Genomic DNA, 20,335 nt, shown 5'->3' with positions numbered 1-20,335 from the left:
ACCGGAAGGTCAACGCGGTTACCCAGACCGATGCTTACCCTATCCCCCAGGTGGATGATTGCATTGATCAAGTGGGGAAGGCGAGGTACATCACAAAAATTGACTTGTTAAAGGGGTACTGGTGCGTTCCTTTAACGGACAGGGCTCGAGAGATTTCAGCCTTTGTCACCCCGTCCGGATTGTACGAGTACAACGTTATGCCGTTTGGGATGAAAAATGCCCCAGGGACATTTCAGCGGATGATAGACGCTGTGATAAAGGGGTTAACCCACACCAAGGCTTATCTTGATGATGTGGTAGTTTGGAATGACACCTGGGAGGAGCACCTGGAGGCTGTAGAAAGTTTGTTTACCCGAATGTCGGCAGCCCACCTTACAGTAAACCTCTCCAAGAGTGAGTTTGGTCATGCCACGATCACCTATCTGGGGTATGTGGTGGGAGACGGGCAGTTGGCACCTGTACAGGCGAAGGTCCGGGCTATTTCCGAGGTCCCTGTACCCTACAATAAAAGGGCCCTGAGGAGGTTTCTGGGCATGGTGGGATACTATCGGAAATTCTGTAAAAATTTCGCGGACATTGGCTCCCCCTTACAAAACTACTGCGGAAGGAGGAAAAATTTGAGTGGGGTCATTCTTGTCAGAATGCCTTTGAAAAGTTAAAAGCCGTATTGTGTCATGACCCTGTGTTAAAAGCGCCCGATTTGTTAACCCCCTACTCCTTGGCCATGGACGCCAGCGATGAGGCTGCAGGAGCAGTCCTTTTGCAGCAAGCAGGGGATGGAGTGGAGCACCCGGTAGCATATTTCTCTCGGAAGTTCAATAAACACCAGAGGAATTACTCTACCGTGGAAAAGGAATTGTTAGCGCTTGTGTTGGCGATACAACATTTCGAAGTGTACATTTGTCCGGCGCAAAGACCCCTAGTGGTCTATACCAATCACAACCCGCTGGTATTCCTGGACAATATGAAAAATAAAAACAGGAGGTTATTAAGCTGGAGTCTGATGCTGCAGGAATTCGATATTAAGATACAGCACATTAACGGGAGTGATAATGTGCTAGCGGATTGTTTATCTAGGTGCTGAATTAAATGTAAAATGTATGGCTCTGTAGTTAAAAACGAAAAGCTTGTGTATTGTGTTAGATTCAAAAATCCTATAAGACTCTGTACCAACTTGTTTTTAACCGCTGGTAAAAAAACTTTTAAGAGGGGAGGTGTTATGACCCCAGCCCCCTCCGTGGTGAGAATCGCAAGAGAGAGAGAGCAGCCTTAGGGTTTGGAATGTGGTCTGGACTATGTGCAAACCCTCAGGGCAACATGGGCTGGGTGATGGGGAAAGATTGCCTCACCCCCCACCCTGATTGACATCTACAACCCTGCCAGTCCAGATAAAAGGTGGGCTGCCGAGGCGGGGCCTCAGACGCACCAAGGAGACACACGAAGAAGACACAATAGCGCTTCCCATCGAGGCGGGAAGCCATTTTGAAGGAAGCCACGTGCGTTAGATTCCGGATCAGGAGTCTGTGGCTGTAACCAAAGGAAAACCATTTTAACTAGCAACAGGGATTTGCTTCGCAAAGACGACGGGCAGGTGTTCCTTCTTTCTCACCACTCTCTCTCTCCAACACGTGAAATGCCAGCGGTTCCCAAAACGGGAAAGCCTGCAGATTTTGAGTGACTCTTATATTCCATTGGACTCAGTATTATCCCCTAGACAACGATAGAGCTTATTTCTGATTGATTATTACTATACCTGTGCTTTAGATTGAGTTTTGATGATGTATATGATCTGAATGTTTTGTATTAACCATACGTTTGTGCCCCTTTATAAATAAAAAATGTTTGAAAATAGCACCATCAGACTTCAGCGGACCTATCTAAAAATATGTTCCTCTAAATCCCTACGACTGTTGGGTGGTCTGTAATATACCCCATTAACATGGTCATACAATTCTTATACCTCAGTTCCATCGATAAAGCCTCATTAGACGAGTTCTCCCGTCTGTCCTGATAGAGCATTCCCATGATGTTTTCCTTGACTATTAATGCCACCCTTCCCCCTTCAACCCCTCCCACTCTGTTGCATCTAAAACAATGGAATGCCAGAATATTGAGTGGCCCCTCCTGCAACCAAGTCTCACTAATAGTTACAATATCATAATTCCATGTGTGGATCCATACCCGGACCTCATCTGCCTTTCCTACAATGCTTCCTGCATTAAAATATATGGAACTCAGAACATCAATACCACTATGCTCAATCTTTTGATTCCTGACTTTGTCTGAGATTTTAACAGCATCTGTCTCTACAACCATACTACAATCTGTTCTGGCGCTCTCCAGTCTCTTAGAATACCTTCCAATAACTTTCCCACTATTGATGTCAGGCTCACTGGCCTATAATTTCCAGATTTATTCTCAGAACCTTTTTCAAACAGTGGAACAACATTAGCTATCTTCTAATCATCCAGTTCCTCACCTGTCACTAAGGATGATTTCAGATGATTGCTGGGGTCCAAGGGAGCACCTTGTCAGGCCCTGGGGATTTGTCCACCCTGATTTTCCTCAAGGCAGCAAACACCTCCTCCTCTGTAATCTGAATAGGATCCATGACCTCTCTGCTACTATGCCTCACTTCTATAGACTCTGTGTTCATCTCCTGAGTAAATGCAGTATGCAAAAAAATCAATTTAAGATCATTTCCATTTCTTTTGGCTCCAGGCATATATTACCATTCTAACCTGACAGAGGACTCATTTTGTCCCTTGCAATCCTTTTGCTCTTAACATACCCACTGAAGCCCCTAGGATTCCTCTTCACTTGTCTGCTAGAGCAATCTCATGCCTTCTTTTAGCCCTCTTGATTTCTTTCTTAAGTGTACGCTATTAAGCTCTTTCTCAAGTACCTCATTTATTCCTACCTCATTCTCTATAAGGAAATTAAGTATGTTACACTTTCTCATTGGGACTTCTACGTTCTGATACAGGAAACTTTCTAGAACACACTTACAATCTCTTTCCCATCCAACCCTTCCATGGCTTGGGAGCCCCAGTCAATATGTGGAAAGCTAAAATCACCTACTGTGACTACCTTATGTTTTTTGCAATAGGTTGCAAACTCTCTCCAAATTTGTTCCTCTAAATTTGTTGGGTGGTCCATACTATAGCCCCATTAATGTGGTAATAGCTTTATTATTGCTCAGTTCCACACATAAAGCTTCACTAGATGGGTTTTCCACTCTGTCCAGACTGAGCAGTGCCATGACATTTTCCTGTCTCTCCTCTTTTCATGCCATCCACTCTATCATGTCTAAAACAATGAAACTCCTGAATACTGAGCTGCCAGTCCTGCCCCTTCTGCAACCAAGTCTCTCTAATGACTACAATATCATAATTCCATGCCCTGATCTCATCTGCCTTTCCTAAAATACTTCTTGCATCGAAGTATACACAATTCAGAACATTAGTCCTACCATGCTCAACCTTTTGCTTCCTGTCTTTGTCTGAGGTCTTAACAACATCCATCTCCGCAACCTCGAAGTAATGAATCCCCTATCACCACTGTTTGCCTCTTCTCCCACCTTCCCTTCTGAGCCACAGAGCCACAGAGCCACAGAGCCAGATTCGGTGCCAGAGACCTGACGTCTGCTAAGTTAACCCCCTCCCACAATAGTATCCAAATTAGTATACCTTTTGTTAAGGAGGTTGGTTACAGGGGTCTACTGCACTGTCTGTTTACTTCTTTCACCCTCCTGACTGTCACCCTACCTGTGTCCTCTACCTCTCTATTTGTTCTGTCTATCATATCCTCTGCCTCTCAAATGATCTGGAGTTCATCCAGTTCCAGCTCCAACTCCTTAACACGGGGTGTGAGAAGCTGCAGCTAGACGCACTTCTTGCAAGTGAAGTCATCAGGGACACTGGAGGTCTCCCTGCCAACCCACGTTCCTCAAAAGGAGCATTCAACTATCCTGCCTGGCATTCCTACTTTCTAACTGTGCAATTATACAAAAGACTTTTCTTGGTTTTTAAAAACCTACCCAATCCTCTAACTTTCGTCATTTGCGGGCACCAGAGGGAGCCGGGAGCAGAGTGAAGGCTTAAGGGCTTTGACTTAACGAGCTTAGGTGGAAACGGGAGAGGCAAGGTAGGTTTAGTTTTCAATTTTTCCTGTTATTTGAGGAAAGGGGGAATTATGAGAGTGAAGGCAGCTCATAATTGTTCTCGGTGTCAGATGTGGGAGGTTCTGGAGTCTCCTGGCCTCCCAGACGTCCACATCTGCGCCAGGTGTGCCGAGCTACAGCTCCTAAGGGACCGTGTTAGGGAACTGGAGCTGCAGCTCGATGACCTTCATCTGTTCAGGGAGAGTGAGGAATTGACAGAGAGGAGTTACAGGCAGGTGGTCACACCAGGACCACGGGAGGCAGACAGATGGGTCACGGTTAGGAGCGGGAAGGGGAAGAGTCATGGTACAAGAGAGTACTCCAGTGGCTGTACCGCTTGACAATAAGTACTCCTGTTTGAGTGCTGTTGGGGGGGGACAGCCTACCTGGGGGAAGCAACAGCGGCTGTGCCTCCAGCACAGAGTCCAGCCCTGTAGGGTCTGGGATGTTTTTGATCGCGTCCAAGATATCCTGAAGTTGGAGGGTGAGGAGCCAGAGGTCATGGTACATATAGGTACCAATGACATACGTTGGAAAAGGGAAGAGGTCCTGAAAGGAGAATATAGGGAGTTAGGAAGGGAGTTGAGAAGAAGGACAGCAAAGGTAGTAAAGACAGTGAGAGTAGGAATGGAATGAGCTGGAGGATAAATGTGTGGCTAAGGGATTGGAGCAAGGGGCAGGGATTCAAGTTTCTGGATCTTTGGGACCTCTTTTGGGGTAGGTCTGCCGGGTACAAAAAAGACGGGTTGCACTTGAATCCGAGGGGGGCCAATATCCTGGCAGGGAGATTTGCTAAGGCTATTGGAGAGACTTTAAACTAGAATAGTTGGGGGGTGGGAATCCAATTGAAGAGACGAGGAGAGAGAAGGTTTGTTCACAAATAGAGAAAGCTTGTAGACAATGTGTGAGGGAGGGTAGGCAGGTGATAGAGAAGGGGAGCGCTCAGACCGAAGATGTAGTGGAGAAGGAAGAAAAAGAAGATAGTAAATTGTTTGCACTGTTAGGGATAAACAGAGAGTAAGAGGTGGAGAGTTTCTTAAATGCATCTATTTTAATGCTAGGAGCATTTGTAAGAAAGGTGGATGAGCCTAGAGCATGGATTGACACCTGGAAATATGATGTTGTAGCTATTAGTGAAACATGGTTGCAGGAGGGATGTGATTGGCAACTAAATATTCCTGGATTTCGTTGCTTCAGGTGTGATAGAATCAGAAGAACAAGAGGGGGAGGTGTTGCATTGCTTGTCAGAGAAAATATTACAGCGGTGCTTTGGCAGGATAGATTGGAGGGCAACTATTAGGGAGACTATTTGGGTGGAATTGAGGAATGGGAAAGGTGTAGTAACACTTATAAGGAGTGAATTATAGACCACCTAATGGGGAGCGAGAATTGGAGGAGCAAATTTGTAAGGAGATAGCGGATGTTTGTAGTAAACACAAGGTTGTGATTGTGGGAGATTTCAATTTTCCACACATAAACTGGGAAGCTCATTCTGTAAAAAGGCTGGATGGTTTGGACTTTGCAATATGTGTGCAGGATAGTTTTTTGCAGCAATACATAGAGGTGATGGTGTATTATTTTTTGCAGCAATACATAGAGCAATACATGAAGGGGCAGTGTTGGATCTCCTGTTAGGGAACGAGATAGGTCAGGTGACGGTGGTATGTGTTGGGGAGCACTTTGGGTCCAGTGATCACAATGCCATTAGTTTCAATATAATTATGAAGGGTAAGTCTGGACCCAGGGTTGAGATTTTTAATTGCAGAAAGGCTAACTTTGAGGATATGTGAAAGGATTTAGGAGGAGTGGATTGGGACAATTTGTTTTATGGGAAGGATGTAATAGAGAAATGGAGGTCATTTAAAGGTGAAATTTTGAGGGTACAGAATCTTTATGTTCCTGTTAGGTTGAAAGGAAAGGTTAAAAGTTTGAGAGAGCAATGGTTTTCAAAGGATAATGGAAAATTGGTTCGGAAAAAGAGAGAGATCTACAATAAATATAGGCAGCATGGAGTAAATGAGGTGCTTGAGGAATATAAAGAATGTAAAAAGAATCTTAAGAAAGAAATTAGAAAAGCTAAAAGAAGATATGAGATTGCTTTGGCAAGTAAGGTGAAAATAAATCCAAAGGGTTTCTACAGTTATATTAATAGCAAAAGGTTAGTGAGGGATAAAATTTGTCCCTTAGAGAATCAGAGTGGACACCTATGTGTGGAGCCAAAAGAGATGGGGAGATTTTGAACAATTTCTTTTCTTCAGTATTCACTAAGGTGAAGGATATTGAATTGTGTAAGGTAAAGTAGGGTAATTATGGAAACTATGATGATTAAAGAAGATGAAGTACTGGCGCTTTTAAAGAATATAAAAGTGGATAAGTCTCCAGATCCTGACTGGATATTCCCTAGGACCTTGAGGGAAGTTAGTGTAGAAATAGCAGGGGCTCTGACAGAAATATTTCAAATGTCATTAGAAACGGGGATGGTGCCAGAGGACTGGTGTATTGCTGATGTGGTTCTATTGTTTAAAAGGGTTCTAAGAGTAAACCTTGCAATTATCGGCCTGTAAGTTTGACGTCAGTGGTGGGTAAATTAATGGAAAGTATTCTTAGAGATGGTATATATAATTATATGGATAGACAGGGTCTGATTAGGAACAGTCAACATGCATTTGTGCGTGGAAGGTCCTGTTTGACAAATCTTATTGAATTTTTTGAAGAAGTTGACGAGGGTAAAGCAGTGGATGTTGTCCATATGGACTTCAGTAAAGCCTTTGACAAGGTTCCACATGGAAGGTTAGTTAGGAAGGTTCAATCCTTAGGTATTACTATTGAAATAGTAAAATGGATTCAACAGTGGCTGGTTGGGAGATGCCAGAGAGTAGTGGTGGATAACTGTTTGTCAGGTTGGAGGCTGGTGACTAGTGGTGTGCCTCAGGGATCTGTATGGGGTCCAATGTTGTTTGTCATATACATTAATGATCAGGATGATGGGGTGGTAAATTGGATTAGTAAGTATGCAGATGATACTAAGATAGGTGGCATTGTGGATAATGAAGTAGGTTTTCAAAGCTTGCAGAGAGATTTAGGCCAGTTAGAAGAGTGGGCTGAAAGATGGCAGATGGAGTTTAATGCTGATAAGTGTGAAGTGCTACATTTTGGTAAGACTAATCAAAATAGGACATACATGGTAAATGGCAGGGCATTGAGGAATGCAGTAGAACAGAGTGATCTAGGAATAATGGTGCATAGTTCCCTGAAGGTGGAATCTCATGTGGATAGGGTGGTGAAGAAAGCTTTTGGTGTGCTGGCCTTTATAAATCAGAGCATTGAGTATAGCAGTTGGGATGTAATGTTAAAATTGTACGAGGCATTGGTGAGGCCAAATTTGGAGTATTGTGTACAGTTCTGGTCACCAAATTATAGGAAAGATGTCAACAAAATGGAGAGAGTACAGAGGAAATTTACTAGAATGTTACCTGGGTTTCAGCACCTAAGTTACAGAGAAAGGTTGAACAAGTTAGGTCTTTATTCTTTGGAGCGTAGAAGGTTGAGGGGGGACTTGATAGAGGTATTTAAAATTATGAGGGGGGTAGATCAAATTGACATGGATAGGCTTTTTCCATTTAGGGTAGGGGAGAGTCAAACAAGGGGACATGAGTTGAGAGTTAGGGGGCAAAAGTTTAGGGGTAACATGAGGGGGGAACTTCTTTACTCAGAGAGTGGTAGCTGTGTGGAACGAGCTTCCTGTAGAAGTGGTAGAGGCAGGTTCGATATTGTCATTTAAAAAATAATTGGATAGGTATATGGACAGGAAAGGAATGGAGGATTGGAGGAGTGCAGGTTGGTGGGACTAGGTGAGGGTAAACATTCGGCACGGACTAGAAGGGCTGAGATGGCCTGTTTCCGTGCTGTAATTGTTATATGGTTATGTGGTTTCCACTGACTTTTGCTATATTATATGCCCTCTCTTTGCTGACTTCCCTTGTCAGACATGGTTTGCTCATTCTCCCTTTAGAATATTTCTTCATCTTTGAGATATACAGTATCTATATTATGCCTTCTGAATTTCCCCTGGAAATTCCATCCATTGCTGTTCTTCCATCATCTCTGCCACTGTCCTGTTCCAATGAAATTTAGCCAGCTAGTCTTTCATGCCTCTGTAACGCCCTTTACTCCACAGTAATAATGATGCATCTGGTTTTGTCTTCTCCCTCCCTAAGGTAAGGACACGTTGGGCACAGCTTTGTGGGCTGAAGGGCCTGTTTTGTGCTGTAGGTTTTCTATGTTTCTATGTTTCTATAAGGGACTTAAGGTGGGTGGTCACAGTGTTTTCCCCAGGATAGGGGAGTCTGAGAGTAGAGGGCACAAGTTCAAGGTGAAAGAGGAACGATTTAAAGGGGACCTGAGGGATATGTTTTCCACACAGAAGAATGAGCTGCTTGACTAGAGATTCAGGATTCAAGATTCAAGACTTTTAAGTGTCATTTCCAGTACTTAAATGGGAAGGTGAAGAAAGTAATTGTTACTTCTCATCCAGTGCAGCACAAAAGAGCATGAATAAAGATAAAGAATCCAATAATAAAAACACAATAAATAAAAATACACAAGATAGCTTGTATACATAGATTGATTGCATGTCTATAAAGTGATGCTTGGCACAGGAGTGTCTGTACGTAAGGTGACTCTGACAGGAAGTGATACAGTACTTGTGGTCAGGTGTGTGGAGGGGTGAGTTAGTGGGTGGAGGTGTTGATCAGCCTTACTGCTTGGGGAAAGTAACTGCTTTTGAGTCTGGTGGTCCTGGCATGGATACTATCGACCTCCTCCCTGATGGCAGAGGGGCAAACAGTCCATGATCAGAGTGTGTGGAATCCTTCATGAAGTTACTGCCCCCTTTCTGGAGCCTCTCTGTATCTATGTCCTTGGTGGCAGGTAGGCTTGTACCAGTGATGCCATAGGCAGTTTTGACTACCCATTACAGAGCCCTCCAATACACCACAATGCAGTTTCTGTCCCAAGCCGGGATGGAGCATATAAGGATGCTCTCTAATGTGCACCTGCAGAAAGATGTGAGGCTAGATATGTATAGTCCAGCTCTCTTCAGCCTCCTCAGAAAGTAGAGGTGTTGGTGAGATTTCCTGATTGTGTAGAATGTGTTCTGGGACCACGAGAGGTTGTGCAAGATGTGTTCTTTCAGGGGTTTCAAACTGCTCAGTTTCCACTGCTGTGATGCCGAAGTAAGGAGGGGTGTGAGTATTGCGAATTCTGAAGTCAATAACCATTTCCTTTATCTTGTTGACATTGAGGAAGGGATTATTTGCCTGGTACCAGGCCACAGCTCCTAACTCTACTCATCATAGAGGAAGTGGTAGTAGTGGGTACAAATACACCACAGTATTTCAATGCCCTTTGGACAAATACTTGGATAGAAAACATTCAGAGGAGTATGGACAAAAAGCTGGCAGATGGGACTAGCTCAGGGAGGTATTTTGGGCTGAAACGCCTGATTTCAAGCTGTATAACTCTGAGTCTATGATCCGTATCCCTTTGCGGAGAACCTGGCTCTGCTATTCAATCATTTCTGATATATTATCCCCCTCAATGCCATTGTCCTGCCATCTTCCCTTAACCTTTGACACTCTGCTTAATCAAGAACTTATCAATTTTTGCCTTAAATAGTGACTAGGCCTGCACAGCTGCCTGTTGCAATTAATTCTGCATAATCACCAACCCTGGCTAAAGAAATTTTTCCCATCTCTGTTTTAAATGGATGCTCCTCTATTATGAAGCTGTGCTCTCTGATCCTAAATTCCCCCACTCTTTCTTTGAGGAGGGGCCTAAAACTTTTCGCAATATCTCAAGTGTGGTCTGACTAGTGCCTTATAAAGCCTCATCATTACATCCTCGCTTTTGTATTTGAAATAAATGTCAACATTGCATTTGCCTTCCTTACCCTGACTCAACTTGCAAGTAGACCTTCAGGGAATCCTACATGAGGACTCTTAAGTCCCCCTGCACATCAGACATATGAAGTTTTCCCCATTTAGAAAACAGTCCACACTTTTATTCCTTCTGCTGAAGTGCATGAACATGCACTTTCCTACATAATATTCCATCTGTCATTTTGCTTATTCACCCTGGCCAGGCCCTTCTGCAGATACCCTGTTTTCTCAACATAATCTGCCCTAGCACCTATCTTTGTATTGTCCACAGACCTGGCCATAAAATCATCAATTCCTTCATGCAGATCATTGATATACAACATGAAAAAAGTGGTCCCAACACCAACTCCTGTGGCACAACTCCAGTCACCAGTAGTCAACAAGAAAAGGCCCCCTTTATTCCCACATCTTGTATCCTACTCATCAGCCAATTCTCTATACATGCTAGTATCTTTCCTCTACTAAATGAGCTCTATTCCAAAATGAATTCCAGTAGATTTGTCAGGCAAGAGTTTCCCCTTAGGAAACCATGTTGACCTTGGCCTATTCTATTATGTGCCTCCAAATACCCTGAGACCTTGTCCTTAATATTTGTACTTCAAGGAGCGTGAAGCGCAGAATCAAATATCACTGTGATGATTGATACTCTAGTATCAATTGTTTGGTGACAATAAAGTATTTGTATTTGTATTTGTAATAATAGACTCCAACATCTTTCTAACCACGTAAATCAGGCCTATATTTCTTTTCTTCTGCCTCCCTCCCTTCTTCAAATGTAGAGTGACACTTGTAATTTCCTTGTGCTTCGGAACCATGCCAGGCTCCAGTGATTCATGAAAGATCATTGCAAATGCCTCCACAATCTCTTCAGCTACTTCTTTCAGAACCTGTGCTGCAGTCCATCCAATCCAGGTGGTTTATCTACCTTTAGATATTTCAGCTTCCCAAGCACCTTCTCCCTGCTTGTAGCAACTGCACTCACTTCTGTCCGCAGAAACTCTCAACATTCTGGCATACTGCCCATGTCTTCCACAGGGAAGAGTGATGCAAAATACTTATTCAGTTCCTCTGCCATTTCTGTGTTCTCCATTACTACCTCTCCAGTGTCATGTTCCAGCAGTCCAATATCAACTCCTCCTTCTCTTTAACTCTTTATATATCAAAAAATGTTTTTGGTGTTCTCTTGATATTAATGACTAATTTACCTTCATATTTAATCTTTTCCCTCCTTATGATTGTATTAGTTGCCTTCTGTTGGTTTTTTTAAAGCTTCCCAATCCTCTAACTTCCCACCAATTTTTGTTTTATTATATGCCTTCTATTTTGCTTTTATGTTGTCTTTGACTTCCCTTATCAGACATGGATGCATCATCATGCCTTTAGAATATTTCCTCTTTGGGATGTATCTACCCTGTGCTGAATTGCTCCCAAATTTCCAGCCATTTTTCATCTGCCATCATTCATGCAAGTGTGGCTTTACAATCAACTTTGACAAGCTCCTTTCTCATGCCTCTGTAATTCCCTTTCCTCTACTGCAATACTGGTATATTCAATTGTATCTTCTCCTTTTCAAAATGCATGGTGAATTCTATGAATTCTATCACATTATGTTGACTGCCTCCTAAGGGTTCCTCATCAAATCTGATTCACTTCATAACACCCAATCCAAAACACAGTGTACTCAGTTTCCAGTGTCACTTTGCTGTCAGTGACATGATCATCACTGTGAGGCAAGTCTAGTGGCTGTAATGTGTCCGTCTTGTTGGATTTAATCAACTCATGTGTGTTGTTTGGTTGAGAATCTAGTATCTGGTACACATGACATCTCCATGTGTGATCTCCAACATCCACTGTGTACATCAAACGTCCACATCTTCTTGGTAATCACACACTATGACTTCCTGTCAAAGCTTGAAGCTACTAATTGATTCATTTGGTATCTGGCCGAGCTGCTTATTTTGTACTTCGCTCCATAGATCTGGTTTCAGGAGGTCCATGTGAGATCTCAGATTCCTGCACATGAACAGCATTGCAGGTATTTGATTTGTCATCACATGAATAGAGTTCTGATACATAAAAAGGATGTTTGACTAGTTTCTTTTGTAAAATCTAAAGCTCTCTAAGTTGACGGCTCAAGTGATTTTGTAAGATTGCAACAACTTTGTCGAATGTCTTGCTTGCTAGCTTTTCAGGGGCTACTAAGTTGTATAAGAGACCATACGTTCTTGCACCCATTAAGCTAAGAAGCGTGGGAGCTTTTTTTTGCTCCACCATGTCGTTCGTCTTACAATGCAGTTCAACCCCCTCGACATACAACTCCCAGCCTTCATCAGCACTATCAAATTCATCAACATTCCCAATAAAACCATCACCATGATTTTTCATTCCTTTGCTAAATGCGCGTCTTTCACTGTGTGCACTCATGCATCCATTTGTTAGCATCCGTGAAGACCTTCAGTCCTGTTTAACTCTCACTGTTTTGTCTTGTAACTGTCAGTGCAGCTTATGATATTCTCTGCCATTAAGTTTCTAATTGTCACCTATTTGTTGAATCAGTGCAACTACATATTGATTGAATAAAAACACACATTTGGGAGATGGCTTTAACTGCTGTATTCACAGTGCAGTGAGAGAGAGAATAATGCACATGAGTAGACAACAGATCATATGTAGTGCTAAGGGGAGTCATTACTCTAAAAGAAATTGATCCATACATTACAGAAATAATCCTGAAATTTGGGATCTGCTGAAAACTATCCAGTGATAATGGTACCCATTTCACTAGTAACATAATTAAAGAAGCCTTACAGGTAAATCAATATTTTGATTTTCAGTCAACATGCCTATTGAAAAGGATGAAAAGAATAATTTAAGAATAAACTTAGGAAAATGTGTGGGGAAATAGGGCTAAAATGGAAACAGGTGCTGCCTTTGGTACTGATGATTATTCAAGCCACTGCTAACAGAACCATTGGCCTGTCCCCACATGAAATCATAATGGGACAGCCCTTGTGTATGTCATTAGATGCACCACTGGGAGTTATGCAGATGGATGTACATAATGTGGACAAATGAATACTGAACTATTTTATTGCCTTAAAAATGTATTACCAAATATCATCAAAAAGTAAAGGAAATCCAGCAGCCAACAGCAGGCACTAAGTGCCACAACATTGAGCCCTGAGATTACATGGTGGTGCAGACATTTAGAAAGAAAGAATTGTTTGGAACCTCAATTTGAAGGACCATTTCAGGTATTACTGGTTCACGGATTCATGCTCTTCACTGTAAGAAGGTCCCTAACAATGTGGGGGGAAAACCACTGAGAGTCCTAATGACAGCAGTTGGATTAGCCCTTGTCTTTTTTCTGACAGATGTAACACTTTTTTATGAATGACTTCTGAATATGCAAACAGGACCAATGTCCTAAGCTGCTGGGTTTGTATGAACTCTGAAACATAGACCCCTTCCTCCTCTTATCAGTACAGCCAGAATGTTACTGGGGGCAGATGTGGATATAAATTTAGAAATATCAAGTGTTTTAGAAGGTGGCATATATCTCTGTAAGACAATGCTAACCCTGGAGTAAAAAGACTTAGTGTTGTCCCTGGGGAAGGTAACACTTGCCAATGGAACTGGTAAAACAGCACAGGAACTGATTCACATGATATCATCATTGGAAAAGTTAACAAATGAAGCTACGTATGCTTGCGCTCAAACCCAACAAACAATATCTAAATGGTTGGCAGAATTGGTGGTGGTCCATACAGTAGCATTCAAAACTGAATGACTTTTGGAATTTGTTTTATCCAAGAAAAGAGGCATGTGGCCTGATTGGACAAGAATGTTGTACTTACATACCGGATGAATCCGAAGACAGAACTTACTTTGCAGATCTTATCTGAGAGGCCATTGAAAGATTAAGAAAGTGGGAAATCAGTTTCACAATTATAACACTCCAGGAAGAAAACAATAGGCAACTATCCTACATTATGGTATAATCATTGGTATAATAATAATAGATGTTTTTTTTTGCGATTTTTGTGCAGTATAGAAGAACTAAGAGAGTATATTAAAAATGGGAACTTGTTGGTGTGGACTTATAAAAAGGGATTCTTAACTAAAGTTCTGAGATTGTATCATTATTTGAATGTTTGAAATTACTTTGAATACTGTATTCATACCTTAACAATTGTGTTCAGACGATTATGGTATTGTCATGAAATGACAAAAAGGAGGGAATGTGGAAACATATCTGTAACCCTGAAGTCTTCATGAATTCATAACTTTTTAAAAATTTAATGTGACAAAATGGAACCTATGAAATCCCAGGGTGCCTTCCTGGTTTGCTGGTTTGGATGGAGGCTTATAGGAAGCTGTATGTGTTTTATGATAGGAGATGTCTATTTTATGGTGGGGTTGGAGGATGTTTTGACAACAGAGTTAAACAGGGTGCAGCTTCTGATGAACAAATGTCAGAACCAGATAAAGATGCAGATAATGGAGGAATGTTATGGAATGGGATTAATTATTGCTCTCGGTAAAAAGTATAAAAGTGGTTTATTTTGAGCTATAAGATTGAAGCTATATCCAGATGATAACTTGTGTGGAGATTGATCTTCCCTTGTAAGTAAAATAATAAATGTGTTATAATTAGATCGACTCTGAATTTGATGTAGTTTGTTTCTAGATATTAGAAGACCTAGCTGAGTGGTACATGACACCTACCAAACACTAAATGTGCAACTAGATCATCTACCTTATTCTGTATACTTCATGGATTCAAATATAACACCTTCAGCCCTATATCCATCACCCTTTTAAATTTTGCCCCCATGTTACACTTCAACTCATCCCACTGACTGTGGTTTTGTCCTATCATCCCTCTGTCTTTCCTGTCAGTCTCACTGCACAATGTACCTGCCTGTATATCAAATGCCCCATCCTCAGCCCGAGCACTCCAGTTCCCATCCCCTTGCCAAATGAGTTTAAATCCTCTTTAACAGCTCTAGCAAACCTGTCCATAAGAATATTGAACTCCCTTAGGTTCAGGTGCAACCTATCCTTTCATAAAGGTCACACATAGATCCCAATAACCCAGAAATCTGAACCCTGTACTACCATCCTATCCCTGTCCTGACTCAGATGTGGCACTGGGAGTAATTCAGAGATTGCTACCTTGGAGGTCCTGCTCTTCACTCTCTTCCCTAACTCTTTATACTCACTGCACAGGCTATCTTCCCCTTTTCTACCTGTGTCATTGTGCCAATATGCACCACGACTGCTGATACTTGAGATTCTTGAGAATCTTGATGTCCTACAATTTAGTTCTTACCAAAAGGTCAGTGAGGCTTGTTGTGTTCTGGCTGCTGTTGGTGGGGTGGGGGGGGATGTCAGTTATGTATTGTGTTTGTAGTTGATACAAAGATGTTTAAGGACCTTTCCTGGTTTTTGTTGGAATTGGACATTTGGGAAGGTTAACAGTGTTTTACACTTGTTGTTTGAGTAATAACCTCCTACCACATTGATTACTGTACAACTGTATTGGATTAGGGTGAGGTGTCAGGTAGTAACATTCGTAAATGCCCCTGTCACTTCATTATCAGCCACACTGGCAACTTTGATCTGGTCATACAGAGTCATATTTCATGCAAAATGAAAACAGGCCCAAGATACCCCATCCAAGTTAGACCCATTTACCAGTGTTTAGACCCATAACCTTCTAGATCAGGGGTTCCCAACCTGGGTTTGATGGACCCCTCAGTTAATGGTAGGGGCCCGTGGCTGTGAAAGGTTGAGAACCCCTGTTCTACACCTTTCCAATCTATGCACCTGTCCAAAGTGGTTATTGTACCTATTTCAACCACTTCCTCTGGCAACTCACTCCATATAGATGTCACACTCTGTGTAAATAAAGTTGCCCCTCAAGTTCCTATTGTCTTTTCCCTCTCACCTTAAACTTATGCCCTCTAATTCTTAATTCCTTACTTCTCAGAACAAAACTGTGTGCATTTACCCTACCAATGCCCCTCAGAATTTTATACACCTCCATGGGATCACCTCTCAGTCTCCTTCACCTGAAGCAATAAGGTCCCAGCCCACCCAATCTCCCCCAATAACTCAGTCCCTCAAGTCTTGACAACATCCTAATAAATCTTATCTGCACTCTTTCCAGTTTATTAACAACTTTCCAGGGCAAACAAAACCGAACATGATACTCCAAGTAACACTCTCAAAATGCTGGAAGAACTCAGCAGGTCAGGCAGCATCCATGGAGGGGAATGAATAATCACCTTCCAACTTGTCCTCCTTACCCACTCCCTACCTTCTTATTCTGGATTCTTCCCCCTTCCTTATCAGTCTTGATGAAGGGTTTCTGTCTGAACCTTCTATAGATGCTGCCTGACCTGCTGAGGTCAAACATTTTGTTTGTGTTGCTCTGGATTTCCAGCATTTGCAGAAACTCTTGTGTTTATGATACTCTGTGTGGCTTCACAGTGTCCTGAACAACTGCACTGTAATCTCCAAACCTTTCTACTTAATGTTTGCTCAGTCGTGCCACCAATGCTCTGGTGGCATTCCTATGTAACCTCCTGTTTCCATCCCTACATGGGAGTCTGGTGTTCCTCCACACCAGGGTTGAGTTGTTGCCAGTGCTCACTGTGAGAGAGTCTGCTGTTCCTCTGCATCTGGGACCAGTTGTTGCTAGCGATCTCCGTGGCAAAGTTCACTCTTCCTCCACATCTGGGACCAGTTGTTGCCAGCACACACAGTGATAGTATCAGATTAGTTAGCCATCCCTGGATTCTATGTAATCTGTACTTCCAGAGCAATCTACCGTGTTACCTTATGAAAGGCCTCACTGAAGTCTATATAAATCATGTATACAGCCCTGCCCTCACTGCTTCTCTGGCAACTGACCTACCACAGATGCTAGATGTACCATTCTATCACTCTCAGGAGTTATGTAATGAACTGGAGTTGATCAGGGAGCTTAAGGTGAAATAACTGTTAGGAACCAGTGATCACAATATGATTGAGTTCAACTTGAAATTTGATAGAGAGAAAGTGGTCTGATGAAGCAATATTTCAGTGGAGTAAAGGAAATTACAGTGGTATGAGAGAGTAGATGACCAAAGTAAATTGGAAGGAGATGCTGGCAGAGATGACAGCAGAGTGAAAATAAGGAAGGTAGATAGATGTATTCCAAAAACTCAAAAGGCAAAATAATACAACCGTAGCTGACAAGGGAAGTCAAACTAATGTTAAAACAAACGAAAGGGCATGCAACAAGGCAAAAATTAGTGGGAAGACAGTGGATTGGGAAACTTCAAAAACCCTACAGAGAGCAACTAAAAGAATCATGAGGAGGAAAAAGATGAAATATGAAAGCAAGCTAGCAAACAATGTCAAAAACCTTTATCAAGTATATAAAAATAAAATAGAGATGAGAATGGATATGGGACCACTAGAAAACAGGGCCTGACAAGTAATAATGGGGGACAAAGAGATGGCAGATGAACCAAATGATTATTTTGCATTCGTCTTCACTGTGGAAGACACCAGCAGTTTGCCAGATGTTGAAGGGTGTGAGGGAATAGAAGGGAGAAGATGCTCAAAAAGCTGAAAAAGCGAAGGGTACATAAGTCACCCTGACCAGATGAACTGCACCCTAGGTTTTGAAAGAAATCGTGGAGGCATTAGTAATGATCTTTAAAAAATCACTGGACTCTGGCATGGTGCTAGAGGACTAGAAAACTGCAAATGTCACTTCACTCTTTCAGAAAGGAGTAAAGCAGCAGAAAGGAAATGATAGACCAGTTAGCCTGACCTCAGTGATAGGAAAGATGTTGGAGTCAATTTTTAAGGATGAGGTTATGGAGGACTTGGTGGCACAGGCCAAGATAGGTCAAAGTCAGCATAGTTTCCTTAAGGAAAAATCTTACCGATGAACTTGTTGGGATTCTTTGAGGAGACTACATGTAGGATAGATAAAGGGGATATAGTGGATGTTGTATATTTGGACTTTCAGAAGGTCTTTGACAAGGTACCACACATGAAGTTGCTTACCAAATTAAGAACCCATGGTATTACAAGAAAGTTACTGGCATGGTTAGAGCATTGGCTGGCTAGTAGGAGGCAGTGAGTGAGAATAAATGGATCGCTTTCTGGTTGTCTGCCAGTGACTAATGGTGTTCCACAGGGGTTGGTGTTGGGACTGTTTCTTTTTATGCTGTAAATCAGTTTTTTAGGTGATGGAATAGATGGCTTTGTTGCCAAGTTTGTAGATGATACAAAGATTGGAAGAGGGGCAGGTGGACTGCAGAAGCACTGCAGGTTGAGTCAGTGGTGAGGAAGGCAAATACAATGTTAGCATTCATTTCAAGAGTTCTGGGATACAAGAGCAGGAATGTGATGCTGAGGCTTTATAAGGCACTGGAGGAACCTCATGAAACTTTTCGAATGTTGACGGAGTAGATGTGGAAAGGTTTCCATTTAAAACAGAGATGCGGAGAAATTCCTTTTGCCAGAGGGTGATGAATTTGTTGAATTTATTACCACAGGCAGCTGTGGAGACCAGGTCATTGGGTATATTTAAGGTAGAGTTTGATAGAGCCTTGATTGGATATGGCGTCAAAGATTATGGTGAAAAGGCTGGGAATGGGATTGAGGAGGGAAGAAAGGGATCAGGCTTGATTAAACGGCGGAGCAGACTCAATGGGCCAAATGCCGTAATTCTGCTCCTATGTCTGATGGTCTTATGGTCATATATTGTTTCCCCAAGCAGTAAAGCTGATCAACACCTCCACCCACTAACCCACCCTCTACATCCCATCGGCCACTACTTTATCATTTCTGTCAGAGTCAGCTTATGTACAGACACTCCTGTGCCTAGCGTCACTTTAAGGACATATGGTCAATCTATGTATATAAACTATCTTACATATTTATATTTATTGGTGTTTTTTATTATTGTGTTCTTTATGTAATTGCATTTTTGTGCTGCATCGGATGAGGAGTAACAACTATTTTGGCGTGTTAAAATCCTGAATCTTGAATCAGCAGCTCGTTCCATATACCCACCACCTTCTATGTGGGAAACCTATCCCTCAGATCCTCTTTAAATCTTTCCCCTTTCACCTTGAACCTGTGCCCTCTACTCTCAGATTCTCCTACCCTGGAGAAAAGACTGTACCTAAGTCCCTCATAATGTTACAAACACCCATAAAGTCACCTCCCCCAGCTTCCAGAATTCCAGGGCAAACAGTCTCAGTCTGTCCAGCCACCCTGACCCAGTTACATTTTGTGAATTTGTTTTGCCTCCTCTCCAGCTTATCAGCTCCTTTCTATGGCAAGGAGACCAGACGGCACACAGTACTCCGAATGTGGTCTCCAACAGTGACAGGCCTTTTGTGCACAATACTCCCACCTGGTGGTTTCTGGCTGTAATGACAGCCTTCCAGTTGACAACACACCCGGTGGTGTCCAGCCTCAATGACAGACCACCCCCGTGGACAATGCTCCCACCTGGTGGTGTTCCACAGTAATGATAGATCCCTGTGGATAACAATCCCACCTGGTCTGATTCTGACACAATGACAGGGCTCCATGTGGACAATGCTCAGGGACAAATGCATTCTGCTGAATTGAGGTAAAGCAGCAGAGAGGTCATGGACCCTATGCAGGTTACAGAGAAAGAGGTGTTTGCAGTCCTGAAGTAAATTAGGGAGGAAAAATCCCCAGAGGCACACAAGGTGTTCTCTCAGATGTTGTGGGAGGCTTGTGCAGAAATTGTATGGTACCCAGCAGAGATACTGTATTTAAAATGTCCTTACTTTTAGAGGAAATTTTAGGCTGGTAAGCTTGACATCCATAAGATCATAAGATATAAGACCAGAAATAGGGCATTCGGTCCATCGAGTCTGTTCCACCATTCCATCATGGTTGATATGCACATCTTTCCTTGATAAGGGGCCTAAAACTGTTCACAATGCTCAAAGTGTGGTTTGAAATATACCCAATAACATGGCCTGCATGTTAAGGAATTCTGTGATAGGGAATTCTAATGATTCACCACCCTCTGAAAAAAAAATTCCTCATCTCTGTTTTAAATTAACATCCCTCTATTCTGAGGGTACGTCAAAGTATGTCTGTCTGTCTGTCATCTGTTCCGAGACTTCCCCACTATAGGAAACTTCCTCTCCACATCAACCCTATCTAGGCCTTTCAATAT

The sequence above is a fragment of the Hemitrygon akajei genome, chromosome 18 (genome assembly GCF_048418815.1).
Source record: "Hemitrygon akajei chromosome 18, sHemAka1.3, whole genome shotgun sequence".
In the NCBI taxonomy this organism is placed as follows: Eukaryota; Metazoa; Chordata; class Chondrichthyes; order Myliobatiformes; family Dasyatidae; genus Hemitrygon; species Hemitrygon akajei.
Note: the sequence above shows the minus strand (reverse complement) of the source record.